This window comes from Elaeis guineensis, chromosome 5 (assembly GCF_000442705.2).
Source record: "Elaeis guineensis isolate ETL-2024a chromosome 5, EG11, whole genome shotgun sequence".
Lineage (NCBI taxonomy): Eukaryota > Viridiplantae > Streptophyta > Magnoliopsida > Arecales > Arecaceae > Elaeis > Elaeis guineensis.
The window spans coordinates 30277289-30303030 of NC_025997.2; the positions used below are offsets into that span (position 1 = coordinate 30277289).

At 32.5% G+C, this 25742-nt stretch overlaps 1 pseudogene; it reads right to left on the reverse strand.

The window, feature by feature from the left end:
- Positions 1 to 641: 641 nt before the first annotated feature.
- LOC140857978 (uncharacterized) lies at positions 642 to 23675 on the reverse strand (annotated as a pseudogene).
- Positions 23676 to 25742: the final 2067 nt, after the last annotated feature.

Below are 25742 nucleotides of genomic sequence, written 5' to 3' on the forward strand. Positions count from 1 at the left end.
TATATGTAGTGACAATTTAATTATATACCATGTTCATTTAACTATGTATCATGTATATATAACTATATACCATATTTATTTAACTATGTACTATATTAATTTAACTATGTATAATGATAATTTAACTATATATCATCTTAATTTAACTATATATAGTGATAAATTAATCATGTACTATGACTCCTTAACTGTGCACTAGATTTATATAACTATGTACAATGACAATTTAACTTTGTTTAATGACACCTTAACTATGTAATATGCAAACCAGCCCAATGTAAGCCTACAATCTAACATCAAGCTTGAGGAGATATTGTAAAAAAATTATGAATCCTAAAAAGAGTTCAGACCCAAACCGTACAATGAGATATTAGAACGTGCCCGTAGACAGCACTAATGTTAATAGTGTGTCAAATTTAGTTGTTTTATTAATCTAGATTTCCTCTGTTGCCATTGTTTGATTCAGAATTTAGTAAGATAAAATATAAAATTTAGAATAAGAACAAGCATATAAGTTCAAGTGAAAAGCAAATGAATAACCAAAAAAGATAGATATTTAAAGTTTTATAAGTTTACAACAAATTGCACTTTCGCAACACTCAGCCATTTTACTTCTCACAAAATAACTCCAATCCTAAATATTACTCAACAGCCTTATTACAAGTCCTTTTGTTGTGTCCTTTTTTGCATCACCAATATTTTATATTTCTCGATGAATCCATCTGTGAAGCTCTTCTCTTCTTCCTAGACCAACTAGGAGGAGTTTTTGTGATAGAAGGTAAAATATATATTTCATCTAAGGTACTCTAGGTCATCTCAATATCAGAAATTAGATTGATAAATTCTGCATATGCTGCTCTATATATTTTAGTCTGAAAATAATTATTAGTGAAGTGATATAATGATCTACCAGCCTTCTCAATACATGCACATGCATGCTTACATGGCATTCAGAAGATTTGCCATTCACCATAAAAGCAAATATATTCCTGTAGGTTAACCTTATATGAGAATTTTGTGCTCTTTACATCATAAATCATGATGCTTGATGTAAAAATGGATAACCTTCGACCCTCTTCTATATTTCTTTGCAATACTTTTTCAGGATCGAGGCAAAGATGGATTTGGATGCTGCAGCCTCGAGTCCATCTATCGTGCATCAATTACATAATTTGGAGTCTTATATGATCAACTATCTGAAGAATAAGAAGATATTGAGCCTCCAGGATCTAACTATTAAAATACTTAGCCACATTAGATGTCATGATACCCTAGTGCGGATCTAGAAAGACTGAATTTGCCCAATTCTCTACTAAAGAAAAAAATTCGATCTGCATCGGATGACCAGGAAGAAGGATAATAGATTTCATATTTAAAATTTTCATAACTCTTACAAAAGTTACCTAAATATGCAGTGGAAAGATGATGATCAAGATAGAAAAGTTCCTGAAGTCTGATGCTCTTTGAGATCTGGATATGCAGATCCTCTACTTCGTATATACGTACGCCAAGCACCGCAGGAGAGAATGATGAAGACTTGAGGAACTTCTTCAGAAGGAAAGGAGGGGAGAGCTTTGAGATCTAATCTTAAGGCTTGGAAAACCGATCCATATGCCACCACACCCAAGGAGAGAGGACGCCCAAGGAGAGAACACGCCAGAAGAGAGGGGACACCCAGATCAAAAATTGCTCATACGTATTCTCTCCTCCATGCCCCTTCTTAAATAGAAGAGAAGTCCTAAACCTAATCAAGCACCTCATAGATTAGGACTCTGAATCAAATTCAAAGTTTCCTAATCCATGAGAATCCAAAAGAGGAAAGGAGAGGCACCACCTTGCACCTCTCATCTTTGCGGCATGCCCAAGGGAAGGGGCATAATTTTTAGCATCCCTCCTCCATCTTGATCGACCACAAGGAGTGAGAATCTCGGGAAAAGGTAGCTAAGTGCACCAAATCCAATTTGGTTTAGATTCGAATTTCAATTCAAATCCAATTCGAAACAAATTCAAAAAGATTGTTGATCCTAATCTAATTAGAATTCTGGTCTAAATCTAACTTGATTAATTAATCCAATTAGTCTTAAATTAAATCAAGCCCAAATAGATTAGATCTAATCTAAAGTAATTAGAACTTGAATCCAATCTCTCAAAATTTTTTGGATCATTGATTAGGTAAAATTCATCCTCAGAATTAAACCTGCACCTCATACCCAATGCTAGATAGATATAGTCAATATTTAATTCTATTTGATCTATAACTTAATTCTCAATTAAGTAAATCTATATGTTCAATTAAGTCTCATACTTTCAATTTGAACACATAGATATTAGGTCAATTCTTTCCTATATTGTTTGACTTTGTGCGTGACTCCATAGGTTCGAACACTAAATTGATAGTATAAAAACTATTTTTTATACTAATCAAAGTGACAATCTAGCAATGATACCTGATGTCCGGATAGATCGAATAATTACAAGAAAGCATATGGCTACCGCATAATTCATCTCTATAATCCTTAATGCTCAGGATGACCTAGGGTTAAACTGTCAACCCTGGACAAGTCATCCATATTGTATTTCAACCTTTCAAATCCTATGACAGATCACAAGAATTATCTAGATCAAAATTTTACTAAATTGAAATACAATAATGCATTAACTCCTATAATCCGAAGGGGTCAATTCCATCTTGACTTGTATACAGACTTCACAAATACTTGACTGTATTCAGTAGCCTTCCATCACTGTATTAGAAATATAGATAGTCCAGTATCAAAGTACAGTGAGTTACTTACAGGTCACCATGGTGATATCAGATCAGAGGATACTTATGCCCATATCCTTCGCAAGCTGTCCTTGATAGCAGCGCGCTCCATAGGTGAATCACTGTTCGGTAATAATGTACTCCTATATCTCACTTGTATGTCATACCAGTGTCTGCACACTTCTTGGTTATGAGGACAACCAATCCATATGGCATAAAACAACCTATACTCGATAAACGTTATTATCCTAGTTAATAACATATCATTTGATCGCGAATATATGTAAGAACTATTCAATAAATCCTTCTTTATCGATTATTTTATAGTTCAAAGGACTTCATCATAATAATAAGAATTCTATAAAATAGAAAGATACAAATTATGATAAACTGCTAAAAATAATTTTATTTATTAATAATTCATATACAAGAGCACAATTGTTTACAGTAATATAATTGACTTTAGAACATATTTTTCAACAACTCTTACTTGAACTAAAGCCAATCAGGACTGTATCTTATATCCATCTTCCACTTGTGATCATTGAACTCTTTGGTCTCGAGAGCTTTATTGAAGGGGTCGGTTAGATTTTTCTTTCTATCAATCTTCAACAGCTCTATGTCATCTCTTTCCATGATCTCTCAGACAAGGTGATAGCTTCGCAGAATATGTTTGGTTCTTTGATTGGATTTGGGTTCCTTTGCTTGAGCGATGGCATCAGTGCTGTCACAATATAGTAGAACCAGTCCTTCAACTGAGAAAACCACTCTAAGCTCATATATGAACTTTCTCAACCAAACTATTTTTTTTTACAGCATCGGATGTCGCAATGTGTTTCACTTTGCATACTGAATCAGCTATTGTATGTTGCTTGAAACTCTTCCAACATATCATTCTACCATACAGGATAAAAATGTAGCCAGACACACTTTTACTATCATCATCATCTGACTGAAAACTAAAATCTGTATATCCCATAAGTTTTAAGTTAGCATCTCCATAGGTAAGCCAGTGGTCCTTAATATTTCTCCAATACTTAAAGATTGTCTTTACAATCTTTCAATAATTTTCATCCAGATCAGACTGACACCTACTCATTATCCCTAGTGAATAGGCCACATCTAGTCTCATACAAGTCATAGCATATATGATAGATCCCACTATCGAGGTATATGGAATTCTACTCATACGCTCTCTCTCTTGTAGGATTTTCGGATAATCTTTCTTAGGAGAGTAATTTCTTTGCCTATCGAAAGTTAGTCCTTTTTGAAATTTTTCATATTGAACCATTTCAGCATGATGTCAATGTATGTGAATTGGAACAATCTAAGTAATCTTTTAGATCTATTTCTATAGATTTTTATTTCTAGGATGTAGGATACTTCTCCCAAATCCTTCATAGAGAATTATGATGACAATCAGAGTTTCACACTTTGTAATGCAGGGATGTCATTCTCAATTAAGAGAATATCATCCACATACAGTACAAGAAATATGACTACAGAATCATTAGCCTATTTATAGACACATGGTTCCTCTCTATTCTTAACAAAGTCATATGTTTTGATCATCTTATCAAAATGCATGTTCCAACTTCAAAAAATTTATTTCAGTCGATAAATAGATCTGTTTAGCTTGTACACTTTACATTTATCTATGGAAGTGAATCCTTTAGGTTGTATCATATACACCTCTTCTTCCAACTCTCCATTAAGGAAAGTGATTTTGACATCCATTTGCTAGATCTCGTAATCTAAGTATGTTGTTATTGTAAGTATAATCTGAATAGATTGGAGCGTTACCACAAGAGAGAACGTCTCATCATAGTCAACATCATAACGTTGACGATATCCCTTAATAACTAGACGGACTTTATAGATCTCTATCTTTTCATTCATTTTTTTTTTTGAAAACCCATTTGCACCCTATAGGCTTAATCCCTTTGGATGGATCAACAAGTATCCATACTTCGTTGATCTCCATGGACTCTATTTTAATTTTATGATATTTAGTCATTTTTAGAGTCAGATCTCTGCATACCATCCATATAAGTGATCGGATCCTTATCGTTCTCATCTAGTTCAATAGAATCTCCATCCTGGATCAGAAGATCGTAGTATCTATCTGGTTGACGCGGTACTCTATTAGATCTCCTTAAGGGTACCTTTAAAATAGGCTCCGAATTTGATTCCTCAATTAAATCCAGTTCTGTATGTCTACCCAATGGTGTCTGATTTTCTACCTCATGAACTTCATCAAGTTTGATCCTAGTGACATCAGCATTCTTTAAGGAACTCTTTTTCCAAAAAGACTGTCCTATTGTTGATGAATATCTTTTGTTCTTTAGTAACATAGAAATAGTATCCTTTTATTTTCTTTAGATATCCTATAAATAAGCACTTATCGGACCTAGGTCCAGGTTTATTTGTCTTCAAATAATTGATATAAGTCGAACATCTCCAAATCCTAAGGTGTGAGAGTAGTGGCTTACGCCCTGTTCATATCTTATATGATATTTTATTGACAGATTTGCTTGAAATCTTGTTCAGTATATAGCAAGCTGTATCAAGAGCGTATCCCCAAAAGGAGATTGGCAAAGTCATAAAGTCCATCATGGATCGAACAATATCTAACAGTATTTGATTCCTCCTTTCTGACACCCTATTATATTGGGTGTCCCTAGAAGAGTCCATTGTGAGAAATTTTGATTTTTTTCTAGATATATCAAAAATCACTGGTGAGGTATTCTCTTCCTCGATCTGATCAAAGAGTTTTAATACTTTTTCTAGTTTATTTTTTTACTTCACTATAGAATCGTTTGAATATTTCAAATGATTCGGACTTATATTTGATAAGATAGACGTATCCATACCTTGATAGATCATCAGTAAAAGTAATAAAGTAATTGTATCCACCTTTGGCACTTGTGTTCATGGGTCCACATACATCGCTATGTACTAAACTTAGAACATCACCAACTCATTCACCTTTTTCTTTAAAAGGTGATTTTGTTATTTTACCAAAAAGATTGGATTCACAGATTGGTAATGATTCATATTCATTAATGTCGATGATTTCCTCTTTAGTTAACTTGTCTATCCTGTTTTTGTTCATATGACTTGCCGATCATGCCAAAGGTAGGCATCGTTGACACTATCTATTTTAAGACGTTTATTAGATATGTGCATTACACCAACAGGTTGTGATAGAGGATATATGTCATATTTTAATTATTCACATATAATTATAGTACCATTTAAAATGATATCACAAAATTCATCTTTTATTGAAAAATTGAAACCAACTTTGGCCAAAAGGCCTACAGAGATGATATTCATAAAAAAAGAAGGATAATAGTAACAATCATCTAACATGACAATCTTAGACTAAAAAATAAGCTGAATAGTTTCTAAAGCTAGAATTGGAACAAGATTTCTATCTCCAACATTCAGGAAACATTCGTTATTTCTGAATTTCCTACTGATCTGAAGTTCCTACAATGAATTGCAAATGTTAATTAGACTTTCAATATTCAATTTTTAGATAGTAGTATCACATACAGAAAAATTACAAAGAGTTATTATGTAAGTACCTTGTCCAGCAATCGATTGCTTGTTTCTCTTGTTTGGTCTGTTGGGGTCAAGGGAGGTAAGATATTGAGGATAATTTCTCTTTCAATAACTTAGCTTCTTCCAAAAGAATTACTCTGTCTGGCTCTTATCCACCTTGGACTTCTTGCTCTGATTGAGCTTAGGAGCCCCAGCATGATCCTTCTGCACCTTCTTTTTCTTTCCTCTCTTAGAGGATTGATGACTTGCAGAAGACCCACCTACCACATTAATCATTTTCTTGTGGAGCTGGTTGTCCTTCTCGAAAGTCTACAGTAATTCCAGCAAACCATGATAGTTCATTACAGACTTAGTCATTCTATAATAACTTAGGAATAGTGGATAGGACTTAGGAAGCAAGTTAAGAATAGTATCCTTGCCTAACTATTCATGCAACAGAAAACTAAATTTGCCAAGATATTCGATCTGCTTGATCATGTATAATACATGATCAGTGACCGATGCCCCTTCTCACATATGGATATTGAAGACAGTACAGGAGGTTTTATATCTCTCAACATCTTCAAGGATGTCGAAGGACTCATTCAACTTTTGAAGTATTTTCTCAGGCTGTGCATCCTCGAACTTATAACTGAACTCATCATTCATGACAGCCCTCATGATGCAATCACTACAACAAAAAAGATTATTAACGATGAAATTTTTTATCATTAATAATCAATTTTTATCAATAATAATTATTAGCGATAAAATTTTCATCGTTAATTATTCATCACAAATAATTACATCGTTGATAATATTTTACAATAAAAAAAATATTTTATCGCTAATAAATGATATTTGTGATGAATAATTTTCATCGTTAAACTATTTTCATCAAAAAATTTTAATCATAAAAAAATATTTATGATGAATTATAAGGTCGCTAAAAATAAAATATTAATAGCGATGAAGATTTTTTTATCACTATTAATTTAATTAAAATATTTTCTAAAATAAAATTTTTAAAACATTTAGCGATGAAATATTTTCGTCATAAAAAATATTTTTTGCAATAAAATTTTTCATCATTATTAATTTAATAAATTTTTTTTAGAAAATAAAATTAAATAATATTAGCAACGAAAATCTTATGTCATAAATAAGGTAATTTTTGATGAAAATTTATATCACTAATAATTATTTATGATGAATAATTTTTTATCACTATTAATTATATTTAAAATTTTAATAATTTTATATTTATTAAAAAATTAAATTATCATACTAAAATATTTTTGGTGACCAATATTTCATCGAGAATAATTTCATCACTAATAATTTAATCATATTTTTTTAAAAATAATATATGAATATATTTTTTTAATTTATATCTATAATATTTTTATAAATAAAAAAATAAAAATAAAAAATTTATACAATAAATAGACAAATAAATTTTATTATACTAAATTAAAATTATAAGAAATTTAAATAAAAATAAAAAATATATGAAGAAGCCATCGAGTGTCGGCATTTGGAGAACAAGCTGGAGAAGGGGAGTGCTCGAAAGAACTCAAACCGACCTGCTGCTGCCTCATTAGTTATTGTTTACTCCATCTGCACCATCTGCTCCATTATCTGAATCTGAAGCTGCTGATACTCGTCAACGTGTGCAGCCAACTCTTGAGCTCACTACTCAACCTGACTCTGCACCTCCGTCAGTTGAGCCTCGCACGCAGAATGAATGTCAGCCCTAGATGAGCATGATGATGAGGGAGCAATGATCCCATACCTTAGATCCCTAACATAACAGGGTCTCGTATCAAGCACTTGATCATAGATCTCATCATCTGTGGTTGCGGTCGAGCCCTCAAGGGTAGGCTGGGATCTAATGTCTGTCATACGGTCTTGAAAATTAAAGTTATAACTATTTTAATTTTATAATAAAAATTAGACTGTGAATAAAAAAATAATTAAAAAAATTTATAAAAAGCTCTTGGCTCCCCGTCGTCCACTTCTCTGACCGTCGCTGGTGGGTCCGCTGGTAGATATCGATCCTACCAAGAAGCTCGCCACTCTCAGCATCTCTCTATAATTTGAGAATTAATTAAATTTTTTTAAATAATTATAAATTTATATGCTAATTAAAAATTTAAAATTACCTACCATGTGTTCCATATGACGAGCGAACGACTTCGGACCCCCACAATGAGGTACGATCAGTCTCGCTCGATTCGTAGCATTTTGGGCACATCTTCTCTGTACAGTTACCAGTTAAATTAGTATATAATAAATTTAATTTAAGAATAAATAATTTAATCATTAAACTCTAAAAAAAAATTTAGATGTGTAATCTGATATGTCGGATCCTCGTAATGCCGGCATATGACAGTTCCGTCATCCATAGTGATGCTGTCATAGGGCTGCTACTGCGCTGCCTCCTCCCTATGATCCTACACCACATGGTACTAATGCTGATGCATGTGATGCGATAATCTCTGAAATGCAACGATAAATGAGTGTCTATGGCTCACCTCACACGATCCTCTTCAAAATCAATGATGTCGAATACACCCTACCAATAACAAATATTAGAAGAATATTATATAAATTAAATATTCATAATATAATTTATTTTACCTATAAGTGGGTGTAAAAAATCTCTCTCTAAGTCGGTAGAATGTGACGCCAATCGAAGAGCATCATGGGGGCATAACTGCGGCATATGATGCTCAGCTCAGTCTGTCATGGCTCGTCCCATCCCCTAATGGGTCTAGTGTAGCCGACTGGTATCTCGATCCGGAGACACTGTCCTGGGTGCTCGCGTCTCCAATGCTCTAGAGCAAGGTTCTTCGATGGACCTCGCCCTCGCCTCACTATCGATGAAGACTGGCCTGAAACAACGATAAATAAATCATTAGTATGATCCAAATAAAAGAATCAAATTTTATTATTTTAAAAATATAATAATACACTCACTGAGACTCGCCTCACTGGGACCTGCTGCCTCACTGGGACCTGCCTCATTAGGACCCGCCTCATTGGAACCTGCTAGTGCAGGACCCTCTGACAGTGGAGCCGGTGCGGCAATGGAGATCGATGAAGGTGCCTTAACCTCCGAGGCAGACTGTGAACGCGAATATCATCGTCTATCTCCTGGTGCCATATCTGCAATAATTGAGATATAAATAAATATAATATTCAATAATAATAATAAAATCAAATAACATTCTAATGAATATAATTATATTGCATATTATTATTGCAAGAGAAGATTGAACGAAGAATATAGATCTACTCATCAATATTCGTATCTTCCTCGATGTGTAGATCCTCCTCTGAATCACAGTAATCGATATATGTGTCGTCTTCTATCTCATCATCATTTATGAACTTATCGTCACCCTCTGACTCATCAAGATTAAATATAATATCAGCTTCAACTTCATTGGATGGTAGATCAGCCCTATTCAAATGTACCGTTACCAGTTCTTCATCAACTAAAAGCTCGGCTAATGTTTGTTCTTCTTGCTGAAAAGCTTCTTCTTCATGTAAATTCAAATTTTCATCCATCTCTAATTGGATTGGTATGTCATATACGCCTCTAGGTGTTATTTTTTGTATAACATACCAATTACCTCAATACTTTAGATCCTTCAAATATATTACTTATTTCGCTTGAGTTGCTAATATATATGGCTCATTTTGGTATCATGTTCGTGTAAGATTTATATTGATAAATTATGAATCGATATGAATATCGATCTTTTTATTACTAATATTCCATCATTCACACTGAAATAAAAATACAGAATTACAGGACCCATACTTCAATTCTATGATATCTACCAGTATACCATAATAATCAATCTCTTCTTCTCCTTCATATCCTGTTGTATCAATCTCACTATTTTGGATCTGTCATTGCATCTCAAGCTCCATTGTATGAAATCTCATTCCTCTAATAATATAGGATGCGTAGTGATTAACCCTTCGATCGGGACCACATGCTAAATCGTGCAACTCATCGATCGAACCCACTTTTTTATTGAAATACTTATGTTTCATTTACATCACAACATAAAAATTATATTAGTTCAAATAATATTATTTATAAATAAATAAATAACGTATCACTAATGTAACTTACAAGATCATCAAATTATTTTGTAAATTTTTTCCTATGTCGATCATCGGTATCCATATTATTCTCTCTGCATAGTATATTCTTGTGCTCATTGCAAGAAGTCACGATTTTTAATTTTACATCATTATGAAAAATTTACTTAAAATATTAAACAGTATGGTAAGATGGTACTTACTCAATAAAAATTTTATTTTCTTCACAATTATTTAGAACGTAAAAGTATGCCTTGGATAGCTCATTCACATCCATAAATTCATATCTCCTTGCATCAATAGGTCAAACTATTTGTTTAAATATAGACAACATCGGTTCATTGTCACCCCATTCACGGTCTGTGTTACAATCTATACGATTGAATTTTATTTCAATATCATCAAGATATATCGAGCAGAATGTGACACACTCGGTAGCTACATATGCTTCCGCTATAGACTCTTCAGGCCTTACTTTATTGTGCACATATTTTTTTAAAGTGCATAAGAATCTGTAAATAAAAATAAATTTAAATTTTAAAAATATATTCATATCTTATAATTGATATGATAAAGTACGTATAATTTCTTTACCTTTCAATAGGATACATCCATTGATAATATACTGGTCCGGTCAAAAGAGCTTCTTTTGGAAGATAAACAGCTAGATACACCATAACATCAAAAAATAATGATGAAAAAAATTTTCTAACTTACAAAGAATGAGTACGATATCCTTTTCTGATCTCTCAAGTAAGTTAATTTTCAATTTTCGACAACACAGTTCTTGGAAGAACACTCCTAGCTCAAAAATACAGTTTGACCATCATCACCCAAATAGCCACGTATGACCACAGAAAGTAAACGTTGCATCATCACATGGGAGTCATGACTTTTCATGCCAGATATATTGCCATCGTTATTTCCAACACACCACGATACGTTTGAAGCGTATGCATCAGAAAACTTTACGATTTTGAACCATCCATAGAAATTCTTCTTTTTTTCTCCAAACAGCGAATAACATGTGGGTGGCATAAAAAATCTCTCAACTCGACGAACTAAATACAACTCTGACAGTATTCCTATTTTTTGCAAATCAAGATGAGTTTTTGTACCATCTTTTACTTTTTCTGCAATATTCAATACAGTACCGATGATATTATCACAGATATTCTTTTCAATATGCATTATATCCAGATTATGATGAAGTAGTAGCTGCTTCCAATATGATAGTTCAAAAAAGATGCTTCACTTCATCCAATTCAGCTCAGCTTCAATACGCTTCCGTTTGCGAGTATCCGATGTTTTTCCAAATCGGACATTTTCAATGACTTCAAATTGTTCTAAAATTTTTGCTCCACTTAACTTCTTAGGTGACAGATGTCGATCAGACTTACCATCAAAATATTGGTTATAACGGATCCTCCAAAATGATTAACAGGAAGAAACCACCGATGACCCATGAAACATATTTTTGTCCGTGCTTTAAATGTAAAGAGGATGCATCCCTATTGCATATTAGACATACAAGATATCCTTTGGTACTCCATCCAGATAATTTTTTATATATCGAAAATTATTTATGGTCCATAAAATCGAAGCATGCAACTTAAAGTACTTCGACTCACAGAATCATATGTTTGTACCCATTTTTTCATAACTCCTTCAGATCATCAATTAAAGGTCATAGATATACATCAATTTTATTATCTGATACTTTTGGATCTAGAATCAACAGTGACATAAAAATAAATGGTTCTTTCATGTACTTCACTTCATCCAATTCAGCTCAGCTTCAATACGCTTCCGTTTGCGAGTATCCGATGTTTTTTCAAATCGACATTTTCAATGACTTCAATTGTTCTAAATTTTTGCTCCACTTAACTTCTTAGGTGACAGATGTCGATCAGACTTACCATCAAAATATTGGTTATAACGGATCCTCCAAAAATGATTAACAGGAAGAAACCACCGATGACCCATGAAACATATTTTTTGTCCGTGCTTTAAATGTAAAGAGGATGCATCCCTATTGCATATTAGACATACAAGATATCCTTTGGTACTCCATCCAGATAATTTTTTATATATCGAAAAATTATTTATGGTCCATAAAATCGAAGCATGCAACTTAAAAGTACTTCGACTCACAGAATCATATGTTTGTACCCCATTTTTTCATAACTCCTTCAGATCATCAATTAAAGGTCATAGATATACATCAATTTTATTATCTGATACTTTTGGATCTAGAATCAACAGTGACATAAAAATAAATGGTTCTTTCATGTACTTCCAAGGTGACACATTATATACAACTAGCATCACAGGCCACATGCTATAAGAGGTACTCAGATTGCCAAAGAGATTAAATTCATCTGTCGCTAGACCAAGCCGGATATTATGCGGATCACTCACAAAGTACGAATGCTTTGTATCAAAGTCTTTCCACACTAAAGAGTCGGCTGGATGGCTAAGTATGTTTTTCTCAAAAATCCACTGCTCATAATGCCATCTCATTTCTTCAACTGTCTTTGTGGACATATACAACCTTTGAAGTCTTGAAATCAATGAAAAATATCTCAAAATCTTTTGAGGTATCTTCTTTACTTTTCTATTATCGATTTTGTATCTAGGCTCACCGCAATTCGGACATTCAGTTGCTTGTTCGTTATCCTTATAAAATAATATATAGTCATGTTTGCAGGCATGTGTAGGAGTATAGCTAAGTCCCACTTTCCGCATGTATATTTTTGCTTCAAAAAATGATTTCGAAAGTCTCTCTCCATCGGACAGAGCTATTTAAATCAATATTAAAATTTGGTCAAATGACTTCTGACTCCATCAATTCATAATTTTAATATGAAGTAATTTTATCAAAAACTCTAACTTAAAAAATTTTGTACAATTTGGATAGAGTGGCTCTCGTGCATCCCTTACAAGCTTTGCAAACTGTTTAGTAGTCCCTTCTACCTCAAGTCGGATATTATGTTCATGATCAAAATTGCTTTCAGATGCAGCAGTATTCATACATACATTTGAACAAGCATCTTGATGTAAATCATCTAACAATTCTCCTATACCACTATGTTCGACAGGTCCATCAGCATCACTATCATCTTCAATATCATCATCGTTGCACACCACTTCATTTCAATCATCCTTCTCATGCCATGTCCAACAAGTATACTTTTTATCCATACCATATTATAGCAAATGCTCCTCAACAAGTGTTATGTGATAATATACCATATTGACACATCTTTTACATGAACACTTTATCTGACTAGTACTATTAGCCTTATGCCGTGCAAAGTCAATAAAATCTCAAACTCTTTTTTGATATTCAGATAAAAAAATACCTCTAGCATTCATCCAACTTTTGTTGATATTCATCTGACAATAAACACAAAATCATTAACAACCAAAAAAAAGTTCAGTGGTATTCTGGATCCCGATCAAAATTTCGGACTGAATTGCATTCCGAATTTTAGCCAAAATATTGACCCAGATCCAGATCTGGATCACTTCATACAAAATAATATATATTAAAAAATACATACAGACTGAACAATAACACAGAAAATGTGTTATAACAACTTAATGAAGTAAAAATGCATGATCCTATCCATTTCAAATCATTACTAACAGGTGTGGCTCTATCCCTTTCAGAAAAGTAATAATCTCATTTTATTATTAGTGGATATTTTATCTCATTTTTGTAAAAATTTTGACAGCATCTCCCCATGGTTCTCCAAGTATACGATGTGGATATGGTTCTACGCACCCTATCCATCATATATCAGGAGAACAATGGATAGATAACTACTGAATACCACATAATAAAATAAAATATCAACTATTAACAATAATAATATTATTATTTTTTTAAAAAGTTTGAATATGGGACATCCAAGTTTCGATCTCGATGAAGATCGAAACTTGAATGGAAATCTATGGCTCAATGTAATTTAAGTACCATCTTTGAACATGCATTTAAAGATAGATTTATAATTTATCAAAAAAGAATAACCTCGTATTAAAATTTTTTCATCAAAAATTTTAATAGAGTTTTCTCTAAAATAGAAATACTTTTTATATTTATAATTTTAGCAGCATACAAAATAGCATATAAAATAATTAAATTATCACAAATAACAGCAACGTGCATTGTGTTAGTGAAAAAATAATTAGTCAAATAATTAAATAATTTTAGCAATAATACTAAAAAATAATATATAATAATTATAATTAATTAAATAATCAATCAAATAATTTCAGTCCGATCAGACCTAGCCCGATCCGGCCCCGGAACCGACCCAGTCTGAACCCTACCCGGCCCGACCTTCCCCATCCCGGCCCGGCCCCACCCGAACCGCCCCATCCCGACCCAACCCCGACCCAACCCGACCCGACCCGATTCGCCCCAGCTTGGACCCGACCCGACCTGACCCGCCTCGGCCTGTCCCCACCCAACCTGCCGGACCACCCCAGCCCCATCCCCGGACCCATCCCCGAAGGCCCCGGCCAGACCCGAAACTGACCGCCTGGACCCTACCCACCCGACCCGACCCACCCTAGCCCGACCCGACCCAGCCAGACTCGCACCAACCCGGCTTGGCCCGCACCAACTCGGCCCGGCCCAACCTGACCCGAAAACGACCAGGCTCGGCTCGACAGGCCGCGACCTCGCAGGCCCCACAGGCCCCCGACCCCGGACCGTCGTCCCCATCCCCAATCCGGCCCGACCCGACAGGCCACGCAGGCCCCAAGGTCCCCATCCCTGTCCCCGGCCCCGAACCCAGCCCGCTATCCCCGTCCCCGACCCCGGCCCGCGGGCCCCACGGTCGAGATGCCTGTCGTCCCCGGCCCCGACCTGCCGTCCCCATCCCCGACCCCGGCCCGCTATCCTCGTCCCCTGCCTCGACCCATCGGACCCGACCCGCAGGCCCTGCAGCCCTGGCCCCGGCCCACCATCCTCGTCCCTGTCCCCTTCCTGAACCCTCCCCCCTAAAAAAAAGCCAAACTCACCTAGACGGCAGCCCGAGAATGAACGGCGATGGCTACAGCTCTAGGGACGGTGACGACCACGGCTCTAAGGACGGCGAGAGGGAGGATGCGGATGCAGGGGGAGCACGAGAGAAGCTGCCAGGCTTGAGTGAGGGGGGGCATTCAGAAGAAAATGGGTTTCAGATGGGATGGACGGGACATGTGGTATTAGCAACGAAATTTTTCATTGCTAATAATAAATTTTTATCGCTAATAATTTAAATAAAAAATAAATTTACGATGAAACAAAATTTTTTCATTGCTAATAAAATTATTAGCGACGTAGAAAGTTTTCGTCGCTAATAGTTTTCGCCAAAAAAAAAGTTTCACTGAAAAAATTTTTCTCCCAAAAATATTATTTACAATGAAAAAATTATCGATTTTTAACGATGGAAATTTCCGTCACTAATAGTTTTCATCAAAAATTTCTCGATAAAAAAGTTATTTACAATGATAATTTTCATCATTAAATACTTATTAGCAATGAAAATTATGTTCCGTCACTAATAATTAGTAAAAATATATTTCTCATTTTTTTAAAAAAATTATGTTAATTTTTTTATTTTTAAAAAATTTAACACAAATTATTAATATTCACCTAGTCCAAAGAAACAAAGTTCTAATTTGGTTTCAAAATTTTTAAATTTTTAAAAATAAAGAAATAAAGTTCTAATTTAAAAGTCTTTTTGAAAGGAGAATGGTGAGGCCGACTTGAAATGGGCTAGGAGTACAACAAATAACGTGCCTCTTAATTACATACTTGGTTGATAGAAGCAGGCTGCTTAGCTCACCTTATCCTCTTCTCAATCTCAATAGCTCAAAAGCATACTCCTAAAGAATTTATTTTTCGGTAACTAAGATCGACTAATTATAAATTATGATACATAAATGGTGCTCTTCAGGAGGCACCTCCTCTTGATGCTGAAGTTCTAAGTTTGATCATGGAGTATGACCACTCTATCTCAAATAAATAAATAAATAGATATAATATTAATTTTTGGGGTTAGAAATATGATTTATTGCTCATAATTTTTATTCGAAGCTTTATAATCTTAATTTTCAATAGCCATTAGATTTTTAGATGATTAATGATATTTTATTTTTAATTGATTATTATCATTATTATAAATTTAAGTTGTTGGTACAAATAGTATAATAACGATGTCACCACCAAGGTTTAAATTATGGGCCTTCCTTGGGTGAGGAGATGCTAAGCAAATGTACTAAAATTGATTAACAATAAGAGTTTATATATACTTATTAGACCTCATAAATAATGATAAAATCATGTTAATATGTACCATACATGAGAGAAAATAATTTGAATTCATCTATCAGTTAGATAATAAATGGAAAGTAAATATACAGATGACAAATTAAGGAGAGAAACAAAACCCTCCCTATTGTTCATTTGTTGTCCATTTTATGCAATTCAATTTGAGAGTTTCAACCAACTTATGCACTCTTTGTCTACCTTATCACTATTGGCTTTATTAGTGGTACTTCAGAAACTATGGTTGTCATTCCAAAATAATATGGTGCCCGGTATGATCTTCTCTGGTCTGATAAATCATATGGATCTTTTATGATGTTGATGTTAGTGTAACAATAATTTACTAACTTAAGTCGATGGATAATATCCAATATTTTTGCCTTTTACATGTATATGCAATCTGACAATGTCATGACATCGATTAGAAGAGTAAGCTATTAAATTTTTAAAATTTTTAAACTATTAGCGATAAAAATTTTCATCATTAAAAAGATTTTTAGCGATAGAAAATTTCTTTTCTATCATGAATAGTCTAGTTTTTGAAATTTTAATTTTTTTTATTTTTCAAATACTAGCGATGAAAGATATACATCGTAAATAATCAATAGTTTTGCAACGGTAATTCAATTTATCATCGTAAATAGTTGATTATTTATGATGAATATATTTAGTCACCAATTATCTTTTATTTTTAAATTTTTAAAATATAATTATTTACAATGAAAATAATTTTTCATCGTAAATAATTAAGTATTTACGACGTAAAATTTTTGTCGCTAATAATCTGTAGTTTAAAAATTTTTAAAATTTTTTGATATTTTTCATATATTAGTGATGAAAAATTTTCAACATAAATAGATGAGTATTGGTGATAAAAAATAATTTTTTATCATAAATAATCATATTTTTATGATGTAATATTTTAGTCACTAATAATCTATGGCTTTTGAATTTTTAATATGTTTGAATTTTTTCATGCATTAGCAATGAAAAATTTTTATTATAAATAATTTATTATTTGTGATGAAAATATATTTTTCATCATCAATACTCTCAAATTTGTGATGTAATATCTTCGTCATAAATAATCTGTAATTTTTAAGTTTTTAAAATTTTTTATTTTTTTTAAATATTAGCGATGAAAAAGATTCATCATAAATGATTAATATTTATGATGAAAAATAAATTTTCATTATAAATACTAAGATTATTTATGATAAAAATATTTTCATCATGAATATTTAAAAATTTTAAATTAAAATAAATATTTTATTATTTATGATGATTATTTTCATCATAAATAACTGATATTTATGATGATATTTTTTTTCATTGTAAAGGCTAAGATTATTTATGATGAAAATATTTTCATCATGAATATTTAAAAATATTAAATTAAAAATAAATATTTTATTATCTATGATGATTATTTTCATCATAAATAGCTAATATTTACGATAATTTTTTTTTCATCATAAATATGGATCTATTTGTGATGAAAAATTATTTACATCATAAATATTTAATTATTAGTGATGAAAATTATTTTTCATCATTAATATACTTATTTGCAATAAAAATATTTTCATCGCTAATAAATTCATTGCAAAAACTCATTTTTTTTGTAGTGAATGCACAGTTGTGCGGTCATTGAGCCACTTCTGGTAAGTGTCTCTTGCCGCACCACATGTGTTGGCAGTAGGTTCCTCAGGTGCAGGATCTGTAATCATATATAGGATCCTCTCATATTTTAGAACAATCTTCAACTTACGATCCCAGCTATTGAAGTTGGGTCCGATAAGCTTGTCACTGTCCAACAGCAAGTGGAGCGATAATCTGTTAGCCATTGCTGAAAGAAAAATTAAAATCATATTAGTATATAAATTATTTAATTATTTAATTTTAAAAATTTGAATTTTAGTTTAAAGGTTCTTTCACTATTTTATACGAATTGATAGCCTCTACTTCTAATTCGAGGAATCTGATTCCTTAGCGGGTACTAGAATTCACACAGCCTGTATATGGATCCGAGTGTGGCTCGACCAACCCATATGCATCTATAGATAAGTTTTTAATCAATTATTTTTTTAAATAATTTTTAGTAATTATTTTGCCTCAGACATCTCTTCAATAGGCGTGTGGCACCTTCACTGAAAATTCTAATTAGGTCCAACCATTAACATGAACTTACTCAGTATATCTTACTAACGAATGATTAGGTCTGAGTGTGGCTCGGCCAACCTAACCACCCATCAGAAAATCACAACTGAGTCATCATATTATGAATGATAATTTTAATAGCCAGATAAACACCAGACATGTGGCACCTCCAATGATTATCTAGACTATTGGATCCATTATCATCTGCATTAATGGGAGGCTATGAACTTGTTATCTCTGTAACATTATTATTGTAAGGACCTAATAATTTTCAAAATTTATTAAATAATTTAGAATCAAGAGAAGAGGTTAAATAGCATTTCAAAAATCTTCCACTGACTTTATCAAGTCATCAAAGAGGACTAGAAACAAGTTGGTTTAACAGATTCTGAATCAATCATACTGATAAATCTTAATAGCATGGGTCAACTCAAATCATTCAACGATCTAATCAAAAATATAATCTACCAAGTTGGTCAGATAAGTGAGATCGATGGGAGGGTAGCCAATGCTTGCCTTAGACACCATATAGGCCAGGTAAGTATTCTCTCAATTAAAAGCCACCGGTTGAGCTGTCGAACTTATCTTTGACACTAATTGGTTGATTAGTTTTAATTTGATTAGTCAAAGGACTTGGGCTCGACCGCTGAGCCATAATCAGATCCATTTGATTTAATGAAAAATATGGACTTGATCAAGCTACAAGTATTGAGGTTGATCTAGAGAAGTCTTGATCTAATCTAATTTAACTCTCGATTAGATTTAATCTATTTCTCAATTTAGTCCATATTCGATTCTAACCCTAGGTCTAATCCAGTTAAATAATCTGATTTGAACTAACCCATAGTCTCATGATTTATGGAGCATCTTAAGATCTTCAATTCTCAATTAAGTGTATGAAATCATGTATTGAAATAATTTCAACTGTAAAACTATTTTACAAAAGTTTTCACGTAAAGCATACATCATATGTCATAAAACTTTAGATTATGAAACTAATTTTCAAATCTAAATATTTTGCATAAATCAATAAAAATAGATCATAAATTATTTTAAATCTAATATAAATTTATTTATGATTTAAATAATTTTAAATATTTTTTTACTTTTTTTCTTCATAAGATGTAATCACAATGGCATCCCTACACACCATAAGAGAATTTGTCGATTAGGCAAGAGAGGGATTTTAATTCCTGCTTCCTCTTATGATCAGTTAGATATGGTGATAAACTCAATCTGAGTACTTGGCTATTAAGAAAAATTCTACACCATATATCATATATGCATAACACATGTGCAGAATAGAACAGTTGCAGAGTTCTCATCTGATCTAATTAGATCATGACACTACATCATAAAAAGTTTCAGATTTGAACCTATATTTTTACATCATATGAATCATTAATTTAAGATCTGAAATAGCATAGGAATCTATTCAAAACTTATATGAATGCATAGAAAATTTTTGGTTTAGATGATAATCAAACATACGCAGAGATCTTGTTCAAAACAAATCTGAAAATTTGTCTAAACAGATTTAGATCTGGACCTGATTCCAACATCAATTTCATAACTAAAAAACATCCATAAAAATCTATCAAAATAGATATAAATCAAGGCATAATCAGGTTGTTTATTTGAACAAAAAAAATTTGCAAATTTTTTTTTGTTAAAATAGATTTTTAACAGACTATAATCAGGGGTTGATTTCGATCTAATAATTTGGTTAAAACCAAATCAGAAAAATATAAAAAAATTAGATTGAAATCAAATTTGATCTCATAAAAAATTTTGATCAAAATCAAATCAAAAAAATAAATAAAAAATTTAGAGAAATAGACTATGCAATCATAGACTTCAATCTAGCTCTGATACCAGATGAAGAAAAAAATCCGATCCGTATTGGATGATCACGAAAGTTACCTTGATATGTAGTAGAAATATGATAATCAAGATAGAAGAGTTCTTAAAGCCTAATACTTTACGAGATCTGGATGCATAGATCCTCTACTTCGCATGTACGCCAAGCACCGCAGGAAAGAAGGATGAAGACTTAAGGGACTTCTTCAGAAGGAAAGGAGGGAAGAGCTTTAAGATCTAATCTCAAGGCTTGGAAAGACTCCACACGCCACCACACCCAAGGAGAGGGGATGCCCAAGGAGAGAATAAACCCAAGGAGAGGGGACGCCCAAATCGAAAATTGCTCATACATATTCTCTCCTCCATGACCCTTCTTAAATAGAAGAGAAGTCCTAAACCTAATCAAGTATCTCATGGATTAGGACTCTAAATCAAATTCAAAGTTTCCTAATCCATGAGAATCTAAAAGAGAAAAGGAGAGGCGCCACCTTGCACTTCTCATCTTTGCCACACACCCAAGGGGAGGGGCACAATTTTCAGCATCCCTCCTCCATCTTGGTCGGCCACAAGGAGAGAGAATATCAAAAAAAGGTGGTTAAGTGTATCAAATTCAATTTGGTTTAGATTCAGATTCAATTCAAATTTAATTCGAATCAGATTCAAACCAAATTCAAAAACATTGTTGATCCTAATCTAATTAGGATTGTGGTCTAAGTCTAACTTAATTAATTAACCCAATTAGCTTTAAATTAAATCAAGCTCAATTAGATTAGATCTAATCTAAAGTAATTAGAACTTGAATTCAATCTCTCAACATTCTTTAGATCATTGATTAGGTAAAATTCATCCTCAAAATTAAATTTGTACCTTATGCCCAGTGCTAGCTAGACATAGTCAATGTTTAATTCTGTATGACCTATAACTTAATTCTCAATTAAGTAAATCTATTTGTTCAATTAAGTCTCATACTTTCAAATTGAACATATAGATATTAGATCAATTTTTTCTATATTATTTGACTTTGTGCGTGACTTTATAGGTTCGAACACTAAGCCGGTAGTATAGAAACTATTTTCTGTACTAATCGAATTGATCATCTAGTAATGATATCTAATATCCGGATAGATCGAATAATTGCAAAGTAATATTTAAAATTTAGACACATGATTACCGCATAATTCATCCCTTTGACCCTCAACACTTAGGACAACTTAGGGTTAAACTGTCAAACCTAGGTAAGTCATCACTGTCAATCCTAAGTAAATCATCCACATTATATTTTAATCTTTCAAATTCTATGACAGATCTTAAAGATTATCCTGGTCAAAATTTTATAAAATTGAAATACAGTGATGCATTAACTCCTATAATCCAGAGGGGTCAATCCTTTCTTGACTCGCACACAGACTTCACAAGTACTTGACTATACCCAGTAGTCTTCCGTCATTTTATTAGAAATACAGATAGTCTAACATCAAAGCACAATGAGTTACTTGCAAGTCACTATAGTGATCTCAGATTGGAGGGACACTTACACCCATATCTTTTGCGAGCTGCCCTTGACAGCAGAGTGCTCCATAAGTGAGTCACTGTTCGATGATGATGTACTTCTATATCTCACCTATATATCATACCAGTATCTGCATACTCTTTGATTACGAGGAAACCAACCCATATGGCACACAATGATCTATATTCAATAAATATTATTATCCTAATTAATAACGTATCATTTGATCAAAACATGTTTAAGAACTATTCAATAAATCATCCTTTATCAATTATTTTATAGTTTTAAGGACTTCATCATAATAATAAGAGTTCTATAAAAGAAGAAGATGCAAATTATGATGAACTGTTAAAAATAACTTTTATTTATTAATAATTTATATACAAGAGCATAATTATTTGCAATAATATAATTGACTTTAGGATATATTTTTTAACACCAACTTCACATAAATGATTGTTACTTACACCTGAGACTTCTACTATAAATTTGCTCATTAATTTTTAAAAAATATTCAGCCTTGGAGTATTTGCAATAGCATTTAATAAATTGACCAATCTCTTTCTTTCAACTACATGTTAATAAACAAGCACCTGCATATAAAAAATTGAAAGGATCATGTATACAACACTTACATGTTAATATACCTAAGTATTTTAAAGATGTAACTTAAAAATTCAAAAAAGATGTTGCATACCTGATTTTTAAAATTATCTTTGACATGACGAATATAGGAGTGGTAGCTATCAGTAAAGTACTTTAGCACTACTTTCATAAGTCCATGATATCTATCTGTCATAATCATGAATGGTTGTCTATAATAGTCGACACAGAACTCTAAGGCTCCTTTCAAAATCCAACAAAATTAGTCCTAATTGTCATTATTCTCTATATCAACAATAGTATATGCTATGGGGAACATATCATCATTCACATCTTTGTCCGTAGTATCAAGCAAATCTCCTATATCTTTATGGTTAATAAATATTTCATTCATGATATCAGAGGTCTACAACTTTTTATGGAATCATTGATTGAGGTTTTAAATAAAATGAATAGACATCTGAATCGATCTTTGAGAGTTTTATACTCTGCTATGCTGTCAGAGTTGGTCTCAAGAATAGCATCGCAATACCATCATATTTGTTCATAAGATTCTGACATCTAACCATAGAGCTCCTTGATCGTAACATCTTTTCCATGCCAATCTTGATGATATGACAATTCCACACCAATTCATGATGAATATCTTTTATAATATCATTTGACCTATACAAAGGCATATCTTAAATTTTTTTCTTCACAATATTTGAAACCCAATGCTTCGAAGCCTTAAGGTAAAATCGAACTTGCAATCCGACTCTGCATGTATGTTCATTGTTCATTATTTTAATTATAAATCTATTTTGATTCACAAGGTGAAAAGCATGAATGTGCCATCTACATTCTTTATATGCATACTCAATGGTCATGCATTGATGATCATTCTTCACAAAAATAAAATCTCTAAAATTTATAATGCAGAAATTATGAATTGTATCATGAAGAGTTTTGACATCATTAAATTCTTGACTTGCACTCTTTATAGAGCTCTTCCAAGCATCCAGCATATTTCTTGGACTTGGTTCATCTTCAATAGTAGCTTTTGTTTATTTGACTACTTGAACGAAATTATTTGAGCTATCAAATGAGGAAAAACAAGATGAATTGCTCATCTAATGACTTTTGGAATAATATGTATATTCAGTATATTTTGGGATGGGCTGCTATCTTTGCAATATAAAAAGATCATTCTTTCAATATATTACCTCATGTTAATATCACATTAGGTGATTCAGTCTAATTAAACAAGAAATACTAAAATAAACTATAAATAAATTTTATATTATCTCATGTTGATTATTACATTAGGTGATTCAGTTCTTAACGCAGAATGGTATACAACTATGTCAATTATTGTAGCTTTTAATTTTAGATGTATTTTATTCATATTCCTAACATCCTTATCTACTATAAGCATAATGAGCATTCTCAAATTATTAAGAATATAGAATTTTATATCAATCATTGTAGGGGATAAATTCTTTCATCTCTCAACTATTTCATTGAAAATATAGGTGAGAGTTGTGCCTTATAAAATTGAAATGATATGGACTTTGCTACCATAAGAGTACATAGCCATAAAAATAGAATTTTCAATGTCCTTACAATTCATGATTGTTAGAGACCTAGATGAGGTCTTTTAAAAAGCTAGATTTCTTTCCAAGGGTCATCAATAAAAGTTTGTTGCAAGAAGCAAATCCACAAATAGAAAAGATATTTTGGCCTTGGACAAGTCAATGAAAGATTTTCACCGTGAAAAACAGACTTAAGATGGACTATAAAGAAATTAATCCATACCTGAATCTTAGTATCATGATAATATCACCAGAATCAATGGGATTCGACAAAGCTAAGAAGAATGCCAAAATAGGAAAAATTTGGCTATTTGGGATGGCTAAGAAGAACACCTAAATAGGGCAATAGGATTTTATGATGCAATGGGATTTTATGATACAATAGAACATCCAAAAAATCTCGAAACCATGGAATAAGATGTCCAAAATATTTGAAAACTATGAAAATAGGGAATGTTGTCTAAAGAGGAGTCCTAGTCAAAGGATAAGTTAGGTATTTTTTTGTTAGAGTCTAAAATAATGGATCACGAGTTAGAGTTTTAGTCAACAGAAATTCTTTGTTAGAGTGGCATCAAAATAGAGACCAAAAAGTAAATTTCTATTGATATCATGAGTAGTTATTCCCAACACCATTACAAAATTTTGTTGATTCAAAGGATGAGTCAATGGTCCCGACAATCACTGCATTCCATCAGTTGCCTCTAGAGGTTCATGCCTGAGAATGGAGCTGCTATAGTGTTCATGATCTCTTCGACTCCTTTATTTTTTTACTTTTCTAATATAGCATCTATAATCTATTTTTTTCCAATAAATTTGTTCTTTTCCTCCCTGATATATAATTCATCTTGGACAAATTTAACTTTCTTTTCTTGTTGTGTTTAATTTTCTTTGGGACAAACTACATAGACACCCCTCTAAGTTTGGGTTAAGGATGCAAATGAGTTGAGCCGCTCGCAAGCTACTTGAGCTTAATTCGACTCATTTCTATTGAGCTTGAGTAGCTTAAATAGTTTTTTGAGTCGAGTTCAAGTAGCAAAATACTCAACTCGAAAGCTCTTGAGCCTATTTGAGTTTATATATATATTTAATAATATTATTTTTATTTATAATATATATATATATTAAGTAGGCTAAGGGTTGACTTCGAGCTCAAATATAAGCTTGAATATAGCTTGATTGATATTCGAGTCAAGTTGGATCGATCTCAAGTATTATCTTTTTTCATTAAGTTGAGCTTGAGCTTCGGATATTAAGGTTTGATTGATCTCGAGTTGA